Source organism: Solanum pennellii, chromosome 1 (genome assembly GCF_001406875.1).
Source record: "Solanum pennellii chromosome 1, SPENNV200".
NCBI classification, from domain to species: domain Eukaryota; kingdom Viridiplantae; phylum Streptophyta; class Magnoliopsida; order Solanales; family Solanaceae; genus Solanum; species Solanum pennellii.
In genome coordinates this window covers 79184886-79197102 of record NC_028637.1, presented here as the reverse complement: position 1 = coordinate 79197102, position 12217 = coordinate 79184886, and the positions used below count along the sequence as shown (strand labels likewise).

General features: G+C 33.5%; 1 pseudogene; it reads right to left on the bottom strand.

Moving 5' to 3' along the window:
- Positions 1-5760: 5760 nt before the first annotated feature.
- On the bottom strand, positions 5761-6352 carry LOC107031723 (annotated as a pseudogene).
- Between the last annotated feature and the right edge of the window lie 5865 nt (positions 6353-12217).

Genomic DNA, 12217 nt, shown 5'->3' with positions numbered 1-12217 from the left:
TATTTTTTGCTACAATTGTTCATAATTACAAGTGAAAACTTATAAAAAGAATAATACAAGCGCTTCGTAATAAGTAGACATAGTCCATTCATTAATTGGCAAGTGAAAATATTAAAATCATTGAATTCAGTTGATTTTGTAAAAACGAAAAAGTTCAATACATCAATTTTCTTAAATACGCAATTATAAAATGCATCATTTGAAAATACAATCCGGGTTATAAGTATTGTGAGTGGGCACGTTCTACCACTAGATAACTAATATTTGTTAGTTTAGCACTTTTGTTTTTTATTTGATACACTTTCATTGATAAGCATGATCGTATATACATTTAAAAACAAAATAATTTTTTGTATATAAAATATACATCATTAGTGACGAAATTAATTTTTTTTAATTACAAAATACATATAACTTTAGAAACAATTGATTTCGTCACTGATTGAAGTAAAATAATTAGCGACGATATAATTTTGTCGGTAGTAATAACCTTTCTAGTGACAAAGCATACTATTAACTACAAAAAATATACTTTTTACAACAAATAAATTTTTCACAAATGATTAAGCATTTGAGGATGATTTTTCTTTTTGTAATTAATATAATACTTTTAGAGACGAAGCACTAAATTGTCTTTGTATACTTTTAGAGAAACACATTTAGTAACGACTGAGTAACGAATTATTTTTCGTCACACAAGATTTTTAGTGACGAAATATAATCTACTAATGACAAAATTATTTGTCCCTAGTAATCGAATTTGTTGTAGTGATGTACATTATAGAAGAGACTTATTATACGTGCAACTAATGTTTATGAAATATTAATGTTATACGGTCAATGGGACAAGTTGGAGAATGTAAGAATTATTATTATTATTATTATTATTATTATTATTATTATTATTATTATTATTATTATTATTATTATTATTATTATTATTATTATTATTATTTCTTACTTATGACCCAATTTTACTTATAACCAAGTAATACCATAAATAATATTTAATAACGAATAGATCTCGGTCGTAGATTGATTACTTGATGGAACGTACCAGATTAAGTCATAACCTCTATAAATTGGTCCTCCCTCCACCCATTAGGGTTACCACATATTCTCTACAATAATTCCATCCCCAACGGTTGTGGTAACGTAAGATAGGGCAAGGAGGTAGAAATCAATTTACGACTAACGCCTCCGCTTTTCTTTTTTTGATGATATCTTCCGCATCAGGTATGTGCCCTAACGATCTCTATGTAAGATTATCGTGTTCAGGATCCTGATATTATGTATTAAAGTATTTAATCTTACAATTGATTCATAGTTGAATCAGGGTTTGTGAGAGTTGTGAGAGAGTTTGTGAGAATTGTAAACAAGAAGTGGGTTTGACTTCTTGGGGATAGAATTAAGAGAACCTTTGAGAGTTATGTTGTAACAAGAAGCGAGTTTAACCTCTTAGAGGGTTAAGGGTTGTTCGATCGGAATTAATAAAAAAGGATAGAAGTTTAGAGTTAGATTCATTTATTAACTGAGTTGTATAGCTTGAATTAATATAAAATTTCGGTGGGACTTTTCCCTTCTTTGAGTGAAAAAGGTTTCCACGATACATTGGTGTTAATGTTCTTTAAACGTAAAGTATCGTGTGCATTATTCAATAACCTGGTCTTTGAATACTGGGTAAGGTTTCTTCAAGTTGCAAGGTCAATGTGAATATGATTGACATGACCGATTGACTTGTTGAAGTTGATGAGCATGTTGATGATTATAAAATATATACGATTAGTAAAAAAGAATATGATGAAGTTGATAGTTTAGCTAAATAGTAACTTGAGGAAGTGAGTGTTGATCTGGTTGAGAATATTATTAATAAGGGATAATGCACAAGTACTCCCTCAATCTATGGCAGAAATCTCAGAGACACACTTATACTATACTAAGGTCCTATTATCCCCCTGAACCTATTTTATTAATAATTTTCTACTCCTTTTTGGCCTACGTGGCACTATCTTGTGGGCCCAACGTTGGTTGAATTTTTTTAAGATAGTGTCACGTAGGCCGAAAAGGGGTAGAAAATTACTTATAAAATAAGTTCAGGGGGCAATAGGACCTTAGTACAGTATAAGTGTGTCTCTGGAATTTCGGGCATAGGTTGAGGGGGTATTTTTGCATTTTCCCTATTAATAATGATATCTTGATAGTTATATATCTGATGATATTCCATTTAATATGTGAATGATGGTAGTGATAAATTATTATTTGAGTTTAGAATTCTATAATGAATTTATAATCTTCTGACAAAGTCTAAAACAAGAGGGTAATGTGTAATTTAGAAAAACAAAACATAATGTGATATATTTATGATTTTTGTTTTAATTAATTTTTTTGATGTTTATATGGATCTAATCCAGATCAGTCTATGATACCTGTTCAATATGTTTGGTGTACTGATACTAGTTACACCTTTTGATGTAGGTTTGTTTCAGATTGTTTGAAGCATGAAAATGACGGGTACTTATCATCAACTTCTACCTACTCCATCCTTGAGTAAAATTTATGTTTGTCTTTTATGTTTTTTATCTTTCTTTTGGCATTTGTACCTATCTAAACTAGGTCATTGAGAGTCTTTAATGATTTTGTAAGAGATAAATGAATTGTTCTCACATTTGTTTTTTACTTATTGATTTAGATGCTTTTCATTTAAAGGTTTTCTATTAAATGGGGAAAAGGTGGTAAAGATTCTCATATATACTTAAAATAGAGTAGGTGCCCACACGATTCATTAGTTTTGGATCGTGATAATTGTATTAGAGCCCAGTTACTGGTTTCATAAGTAGAAGTGTAATGTGAACTGTAATCTTGTGGATAATTGTGCTAACGTCCACATCAAATCCTAGGTAGGATATGAGACATCTAGGAAGTTTCCTTGTGTTATCTACCATCGTGTTATTTCAGTGAGTTAATTTTCTGAGTTGAGCTCAATTGATTTCTCAACCAATTTGGAGTATTCGTATGAACCTTCGATTTAAAGGGGTGACACATATTGTAGTGACCCTTTTCTAGAGATACTACAACTTGACAAGAAATCTAATTTAATACTTATGATATTTAAAAGAGATTAACGAATGAATACTGATTCTAATCTAGTTGAGGAATTAGGTTCATAACAAATAATTAAGTTAAGGATGTGCATCTTGCCCATTTAAATATTTATTTGAGGTCAAAATTGATATGACACAAAATTTTAACTTATGATGAAAAAGTCTCCCAAAATCTGTTAAGCAAATAACCGACAAGCTTTTCATGCATATTATTCTTTCACTTGAGTACGAAATAACAATAATATTATCAACTTCCGTGTAGCAAAATCAGTTTGTTCATGCCTCACACAAACTTACAAAACATATAGTAAATTAGTATATTACAAGACTTGGGTTTACACACCCCAAAAAGATTAAAACGTATATGTCATACTTATATTACAACCCATGGTGACATGACCAAATCAGCCCTCAAAAACTAATGTAAATATACAGCACATAGATCATGTACAAGTCCCAAGGTTTATACAAAATATATATGCCTATATGCAAGTGTGATCTTCCTTAAGGCTTTCAAAATCTCCATCTTCAATGGCCAACTTCAAGCGCCCTCTCGAACATTCCCTACAATAGAAAAATCTATCGCTAAGCATATAGCTTAGTGGTGTAAAAACTATAGATCCCGAGCCCTTAGATTTACCAGGTTATCATTCTCCAGTCAAGGGCAGCAAAATTGAAACAGAATCAGTAAATCAAGTAAACAATATACAAGGAGTATCAAGTTGGATATTTAAAGCTCCAAATGCCAATAACGCTCATAGCACCATTTTTCATACATCATGTCGTCACACCAATCACGAGCAGGTATCAAGAAGGGTTGACGCCCTGTATCAAGAAAGGTTACAGCTCAATAATCAAGAGAACCAAGAACCATATTATAAGTGGCTTTCTAGCTCGTACTTAAAATGGACAACTCCTATACTTAAGACGAACTAAAAATCCCAAGTCAAGATGAAAAATGATCTATATCAAGAGGCATGCCTATAGTGACAAAGTTAGACCCACAAGAAGGACAAAGTCCAACAAGAGTGTCAAGTGATCAAACAATCCGTACAAGTGGACGAGTTACACAAGAGTCTTTGACGTCTTAAATAACAACAACACCAGAATCTGAATAGAACTTGTCATATGTTGCGTCCATTATTTCGTATTCATAACAACAAAATTAGAGTTTTACATAAACACAAGAGTTGTAGATATATGTATTAGCTTTACAAAACATATTTACTTACTATGAACAAAGTTCTGTGAACAAGATATGATTAAAATACCAAACACTACCCAGCATAGAAATAGATTCTTTATCACTTACCAAGGCGAAGTGTGAGTCTCGAATTCCAGCAAAAATGACCTAGTTTTTCTCTTGATTTTGAAGAAAAACTTGGTATATAATGTCCTAAGGTTCCTATTCTTCAGGTAAGACGAAATTCACTACAAGAGGTGTCAAAATTTAGTCTCAAAAGTGAGGCTACTCTTATGTACAACTGTCACTAAAAGGTGTTGTCCAAATAATTGTGTGCTGCCCAAAATGCATACATATACAACTATATGTATTTACTTGATGCCAATACTTTCTATTTATTAGTTATTCTAATTAGTCAATTTACATAAATACCCCCATACAATACCTTACATTACGGTAACACTAATATTAAGCAAGGTTGTAAGTATCACAAAATTTCAAGTCCCCAAATGAGAATAAAACATATTATAGTAATTAAGCAATGATGTATCGACATGTGAATCATGGTCTAGTATTTTAGGGGTGTTACAACTGGGTTTTACATGCATCCAATTGGTACATGAGGATTTCAATAGGTATTTGGCAATAATGATTAAATATTGAGCTCGATTGTTTACACCTGTAAATCACAAAAAAAAATTGTCTTTCGAAGTTAAAACATTGTAAATGTCTCTCTCTATTTTTCTCTGAAAATGCAGGATAAGCTTGTTAATATTATGATATGACCACAATTTATTTCAATAGAAACTTAATATCACGATTAAAACCATCGTGATTGACAGTCACCCAATCTTTAATGTTGAAATCATCAATATATTTTCATAAAGAATATCATTAAGGGTATATCAATTGTCTTCTATATTTGTTCAAATGAAGATTGATTATTTTTTTTCTTGAGATATAAAATTATTGTTTTTAGCATAATTTACATGCTCGAATGATATTATAGACACATAACTTTTATTGTATTAAATTCATATGAAATTTGGATTAAAAATCCATATTCATTATGGTCGTTGAATGATTAACTTAGGCTTCAAAAAATGAACAACTTTATTTTATTAAGTTCAAGTCCGAGGTCTATTCCACCTTGAAATTCAAATTCATATCACATGTCATAATGACTAGGCATCAAGACGATCAAGGTGATGTCACATGTCCAAATGATGTGGTAGATCTAGTCAAATTCAAAAACTAATCACAATTTGTCAAGTGTCAAATGATATCTTTTAGCAATCATAAGCAACTTTATGAACCCCTTATAATTATAAATGCGGGATAGACATGATATCCATGGGCATTCTAAAAACTCTTTAACAATCATTCAACAAAGATTGGAGAAAGCTATAACATCAACTACATAGTTCTACCAAGGAGTGGTCAACCAAGTTCTTCGCGAAGATTGACTTTGAAAATATGAAGTGCTTTCCGATGTACAACATAAAAGAACAAGAATTATTTTAAATGTCTCCTTTCTCCTTATTTTTTTCTTCTTTGAAAAATGGCTATGAAGCTCAGAAAGCCACAACTCAAACCCAGATCTCAACAACTCTATGAACGAACAACCTTTTCTTAATGTCCCAATATAGTTTCCCTTTCACATGGACGATTAAGAAGCACCAACGATGATGTTGCTGATAGGAAGAAGATCAATTTGACCAAAAAAATCATACAAAATCCATCACAACGAAATCGATTGCAGTACGAGCGGCAACTTTACTGAATTCTTTGCAATCTGGCTTGTGGCACGTCTTAACAAGCCTAACGTTGTATTTAGCAAAATCTCTAAGGGGATCGAAAACAGAATCGAGAGCATCCATTTTTTGTTTAGACCCAAGACCACTTACAATCAAGCCAGATCTCAACACACACAAAAAAAAAAGGAAAAAAATCAATGGACAGAATGGCGGAGGAAGCCACCACAGCAAAATCGCCACCAAATGAGTAGAGTTGCAGACGAAACGACGTTGCAAGGGCCACCGAGATTTGCACATTTTCTCAAATTGTTGGAAGCAAAGGGAGAAGAAGAAGAAGGGGCTGGGAGCATTAATTCATTTTTCCTTTCTTTTCTTTGTATTATTTAATTATTTTTAAAGTGAATTTGTTGCTTTCGCTCGCCTTTTTAAGAGTGAAACCACGCGCCATATTTGAGTCAGCAAAATAAATGCCACATAAGCTCGGTTAAAGGTCAGAGGGTTTACAAATCTCATTTTAATCGAGTGTAAGGGTTCAGTTGAAAAAAGAGTAAGTAGAAGGGTCTAGAATACAAATCTATACAAGTATAAGGGTCCATCAGACCATTCCGCCATATTGAAAAGCAAAACTATAGCAATAGACGCGGAATTCGGCTTCAAATCTTTGCTACGTTATAGTTCCATGTTTCTAGTTTTACAAAAATCAAACCGCTTGTGATTTTGTATTTTATACAATGAGATATGAATTTTAAACTACAGACACACAAATCAAGACCATCGAAAAAGGCTCAATACTAAAAATCAAAATTGTAGCAATGGAAGAGGGTGGCTGCAAATCTTTGCTATGTTGTAGTTCCATGTATCTAGTATCGGAAAAATTAAATATCTTGTGATTTTGATTTTTCTACAGTGATATATGAATTTTACAGTACAGACAAGCAAATCTGGACCATCAAAAATGGGTTCACCGTTGAACAAACTTTGAAGTTACCTGAGAAAGTAGTTGGAGTACTTTTTCTCTAAGTTTTATTTGAGACGCGATGGAGGCTACGACTCTCAATTCGATAAAACCAAGTGATGTCACAGATCAATAGCTAAACACACTCGTGTGAAATGGAGAGCTTATGTAAATTTATTTGATGAATCTTTACAGCTTATGAATTCCTTGGTGAACCCTTTGTACAACAGAGAAGCTCATGTAGATGTTCTTGAGAAAAATCTCATTCTCCATGTGATTTTTAGGCATGTTCTATTTAGTTGACTTGTCTTATTAATGAAATAAGAAACTTGTGATTTCAAATTTTCTAATCCACGTTATGAATTTTTTAACAAAGCTGCGAAACAGACATTTCAGAATTAGAAACTGACATCGAACAAGATATCGTACTCTGCATTGGGCCATAGAAAATATCATCAACAACAAGAAATTTTGATCCCTCTTCATCTTGAATGATAAAAAAAGAAATTTCTAGCAACACAACCTAAATAGCTTCAAAGAATTAATCGGGTTCTTGGTTCATTGGTATTTGTTGGTAATTTTAGAACTATCATGAGTTATTGGAAAGCATAGAAGTCAAGAAGAATATTGGTAGAAAAAAAATTTTATTAGTGTCTTCATATTACATTTATAAGACTAGAATGCAAAACAGAAAGCAGTAAACCCACTACTAGCATATATATTCCTAACTCACTAACTTACTCCTAAATAATATGAATAGATGGATAACAACTAATTGACTAAGTCTTATCTAATATAAATAAGTAAAAATAAAAGTAACTACAGTTGAAAAAGCAAATCCCTAACACGCCTCCTTGCTTTGGAAACTGCAAACTCCAATTTTCTGTCTGCGAAGCTGAAACTTGCTGGTAAAGGCTTAGTGGAAATATCAACCAATTGTTCTTCCGTCTTGCAGTAGACAAGAGTTATATCTCCATCTTTTTGCACTTCCCTCAAGAAAAAGAACTTGATTTTGAAGTGGTGAATTCTTCCGTGAAAAATAGGATTGTGAGATATAGTTATTGTTGCTTCATTATTGTCCACGAACACTTTGATGCCTTCAGTACATTCCATATGAAAGTCAACCAAAATTTTCTTCAGCCACAATGTTTGATTTACTGATGTTGCAGCTACCACAAACTCAGGTGGAAGTAGATTGAGCTACAATATCTTGTTTCTTGCAACCCCATGAGAAAATTCCAAAACCAAGACTAAAACAATGCCCTGCAGTATTCTTTGCATCATCCTCATAATTGTCCCAATTACTGTCAGAATACCAACAAAACTTCACAACTGTCATAATACCCACAAAACTTCACAGTTTGACTCTTCTGAAACTTGACCCCATAGGTGATGGTTCCTATGATGTATCACACAAGTCTTTTGGCTGCCTGCAAATGCACTTCACTAGGATAATGCATGAATCTTGGTAAAACACTTACATCATACAATAAATCAGGTCTTGTTTGTTTTAAGATACATTAAACACCCAGTGAAACTTCTGAAGTATGTCTCATCCACCTTTCGGCTCCATCATCTTTACTTAGTTTCTCTTTTTGGTTCATGGGAGTACTACTCTATCAGACATTTCAAAAGCTTGCATCATATCTTGCTTCAACTCATCAGTTAGCTTTTAACTGCTCCGTGTAACAAAAAGGTCATCCACATAAAGAGAAACAACAAAAATCTCACTGCTATTATGTTTACTATACAATGTCAATTCTGAAAGACTCTTTTCAAAATCGAGATCGAGCAAATAATCATCTGTTCGACTTTACCAAGCTCTTGGTGCCTGTTTTAAGCCATAAAGAGCTTTATATAGTCAATAGACTTTATCTTCCTTTCCATCTATAACAAACCCTTCAGGTTGCTCAACATTAATTTCTTCTTCAAGAATCCATTAAAAAATGGTGATTTAACATCCATCTTTCACACTTTCCAGCCACGTTGTGCAGAAACAGTTATAAGCATATTTGATCGTGTCAAGCCTAGCAACTGGAGCAAAAGTGTTAGAATAATCTACACCAAATATATGCGCATAAACCTTAACTACAAGCCTTTCTTTATGCTTGTTGATTAAACCATCAGCATTTAGCTTGGTTCGAACACCCACTTTACCCCAATTACTTTTCTGTCTTGAGATTATCAACAAGCTGTGACGTATCAATTTTTCGATCATAAACAACTCTCCTCCATTGCATTTCTCCACTTGGGGTCTTTTAGAGCATCTTTAGGGATAGAAGGTTCACGAATCGCAACATTGCATCTCTCATATATGTCAGAGATAAATCGAGTTCCCCTAACTGGTGGATCATCGTCCCCTTCACTAAACCATGATCTTGTTTTCTGGACGGAATTCTTTGAGTCATCCCAATCCCATTCTTTATTATCCGTGAAGTGGACATCTCTGCTAATAACCGTCTTCTCACCTTCACATTGAAAGATTTTATACATTTTTGAAACATTCCTGTACCCAATAAAAATGCATGTGCAGCCTTCTTATCGAGTTTATCCCATTCGATCTGAGGTACATATGTAAAACAAAGACAACCAAACACATAAAGAAAATGCAGCGGAGGCTTGGATCCATACCATGCTTCAACAGGAGTTTGATCTTTCACAACTTATGAGGGAAGTCAATTTTGTAGGAACACAATTGTATTTGTTGCCTTTGCCTAAAACATCTTTGGCAAATTCTTTTCAGGCAACATACATCTTACCATCTCCATGATAAATTTGTTTCTTCTATCACTAACTCCATTTTGTTCTGGAGTATAAGGAGCAGTAAGTTGACGTTTGATCCCTCCTTCTTTAAAAAATAGATCAAACTGATGAGAAGTGTACTCCTTTCCATTGTCAGATCGTAAAATCTGAATTTTGCAGCAACTTTCATTTTTCAACTTCGCTTTCAACTTCCAAAAAATGCTCTTGACCTCCAATTTTTACTTTAAAAATAAATCCAGCACATTCGGGTCAAATCATCAATGAAAATTATATAGTAAGACTAACTTTAAGTGAAGAGTCCTTTGGGGTCCTCCAATATCGGTGTGAACCAGCTGAAACTTTCTTGTTGGTCTCCAAGTTGCCTTTGGGAATGAAAGTCTACTTTGTTTTCCAAATTGACAAGCCCGACAATTTTTAGAACTCGCTCCCAGTTAGAAAGGTTCTCGACTATCACCAATTCTTGCATTTTGTGAAGCCCTTGATAATGATAGTGTATGAGTCTCTTATGCCATAACTCGGAAGCATTTTCTCTTGTTGAATACACCACTTGTTCTTCCTCCAATGGATTTAATGAGAAATGTTTGCCTCTCATTTTGACTTTAAACAAGTCATGTCCTGAGGTTTCCTTGATCAAGCAATGGTTATTTTCTAAATACAATTTGAAATCTTTTTGTAACAATTGACAACCACATAACAAGTTCCGATCTAAATCTGGTACATAAAGAACATCAGAAATTGCTTTAGTACCTTATTGTGTTTCAATTGTAATAGTTCCAATTCCTTTTGCCAGAATATAACCTTCATAACCTATTCTAACTTTTGTAACTCCAGTAGGCTTCAAGTCTTTTAATATCTCTTTGTCATGAGTCATATGGTTTGTGCACCCGCTATCAATCAGGCATGCCTCAGTTGAAATATTGCTTGCAAAACACGATGTTGCAAAGAGTTGATCCTCTTCTTCTTCATTGATTTCATGTATCACGATACTTCACCCAATACTAAGTGCCAATGATCGTTAGTCAGTAATATAACCCAACTAAGTGAGTTGGGGTCGAATCCCACAGGCAGTGGTACGTATTTGAGAATCATAGCCAAGTACGAATATACTCAAGTCAATCATAGGTAAAAACATTTATGAATAAAAGTATGGTTCATGTTTGGGGTGTGGTTCATGTTTGGGGTGACACAAGTGTCAAATAACAAGGGAGTTTGTCTGTAATTATCAACTACAACAACAAATAACACTAAAGAACAAGTAAGGAGACGGGTTTTTGGAATAACTGGATAGTTGCAATAGATAGTAAATTGTTGTAAATTAGTGACTAAGCTAGACTTAACTGGGATAAACTTTCTCTCGAATAATTATTCCTGAATCAATTGGTTTCTCTCGAACACCAATAAGAAGCAATTAAGAATAGTCTTCGCTTTGGTCCATTCACTCTCTCTAGGACAACCCAATACCTACGGACCATCAATTCAGTAATCTTGGTTTTAAAACCTTTCTCTCCAGCAGGCCAAAAACACAAACGTAAAGTTGTATTTGCAACTACAACCTTTAGATTAAGCCACAATTACTAAATGAAATCACTTTTAAACATCATTCACATAATAAAATAGCAATACCAGCAACTAAATCAACCCATAATCACATAATCACACCCAAAGATTGGGGTTTTAGCTATACATCATAAAGAGATAAAAATCGTTACCAAATTGTGTTTCCATCAACTAGGTAAGATTAGTTTCGTCTTTACAAAGGTATAAGATGAAGAATCTTCAACATCCACTTCCAATTTCTTAGAAATGGAAATCTTCAAATCTTTAAAGCTAAGGAAAATATTGTCTCAATACCCTCAGTTTTAAGCTCTCCTAAAATCTGATCAAATCTCATAAAATAGATATTAAACTAAAAATCCAAACATGTATTTTTAGTCGCCAAGAAATGTGATGCAAATGACAATTGGGCGAACTAAATTGGGATCGCCGATCCATTCGAAGATCAGCCTTTTGGTTGATTTAATCACCTTTTCGCTTTGGCCTTCAGCATCCTTCAGTTCTGTAGCTTTGGGCGATATAAGCACTGCATCGCAGAACCGTTTGGCGACACGTCGACTGCTCCTTTCTATCGTAGACTTGATTTTTTCCTTCAGGGCTTGGCACACTGGAACTTTAGGCGGGCTATGGGATATTCGGCGACTCACCCAATGGATTAAGCGATTGTCAGGAATTTTTTTCTTCGTTCTTTCAGCTGTCGTGTTCCATTTTGCTCAATAGTGTCCATGTTTTGTTCCTCAATCTAAATACCTGAAATTCAAGGATTTACATCAGTTATTGGCCCAAAATAAGCATTTTAGGACACTAAATCTATTAAAATAAATCCCTAAATAAGTCTTAATTGTGGACTCATAATTTATTTAAAACCTGGGCGTCTGCGTCTTGCTGCTGCAATTTAATCTTG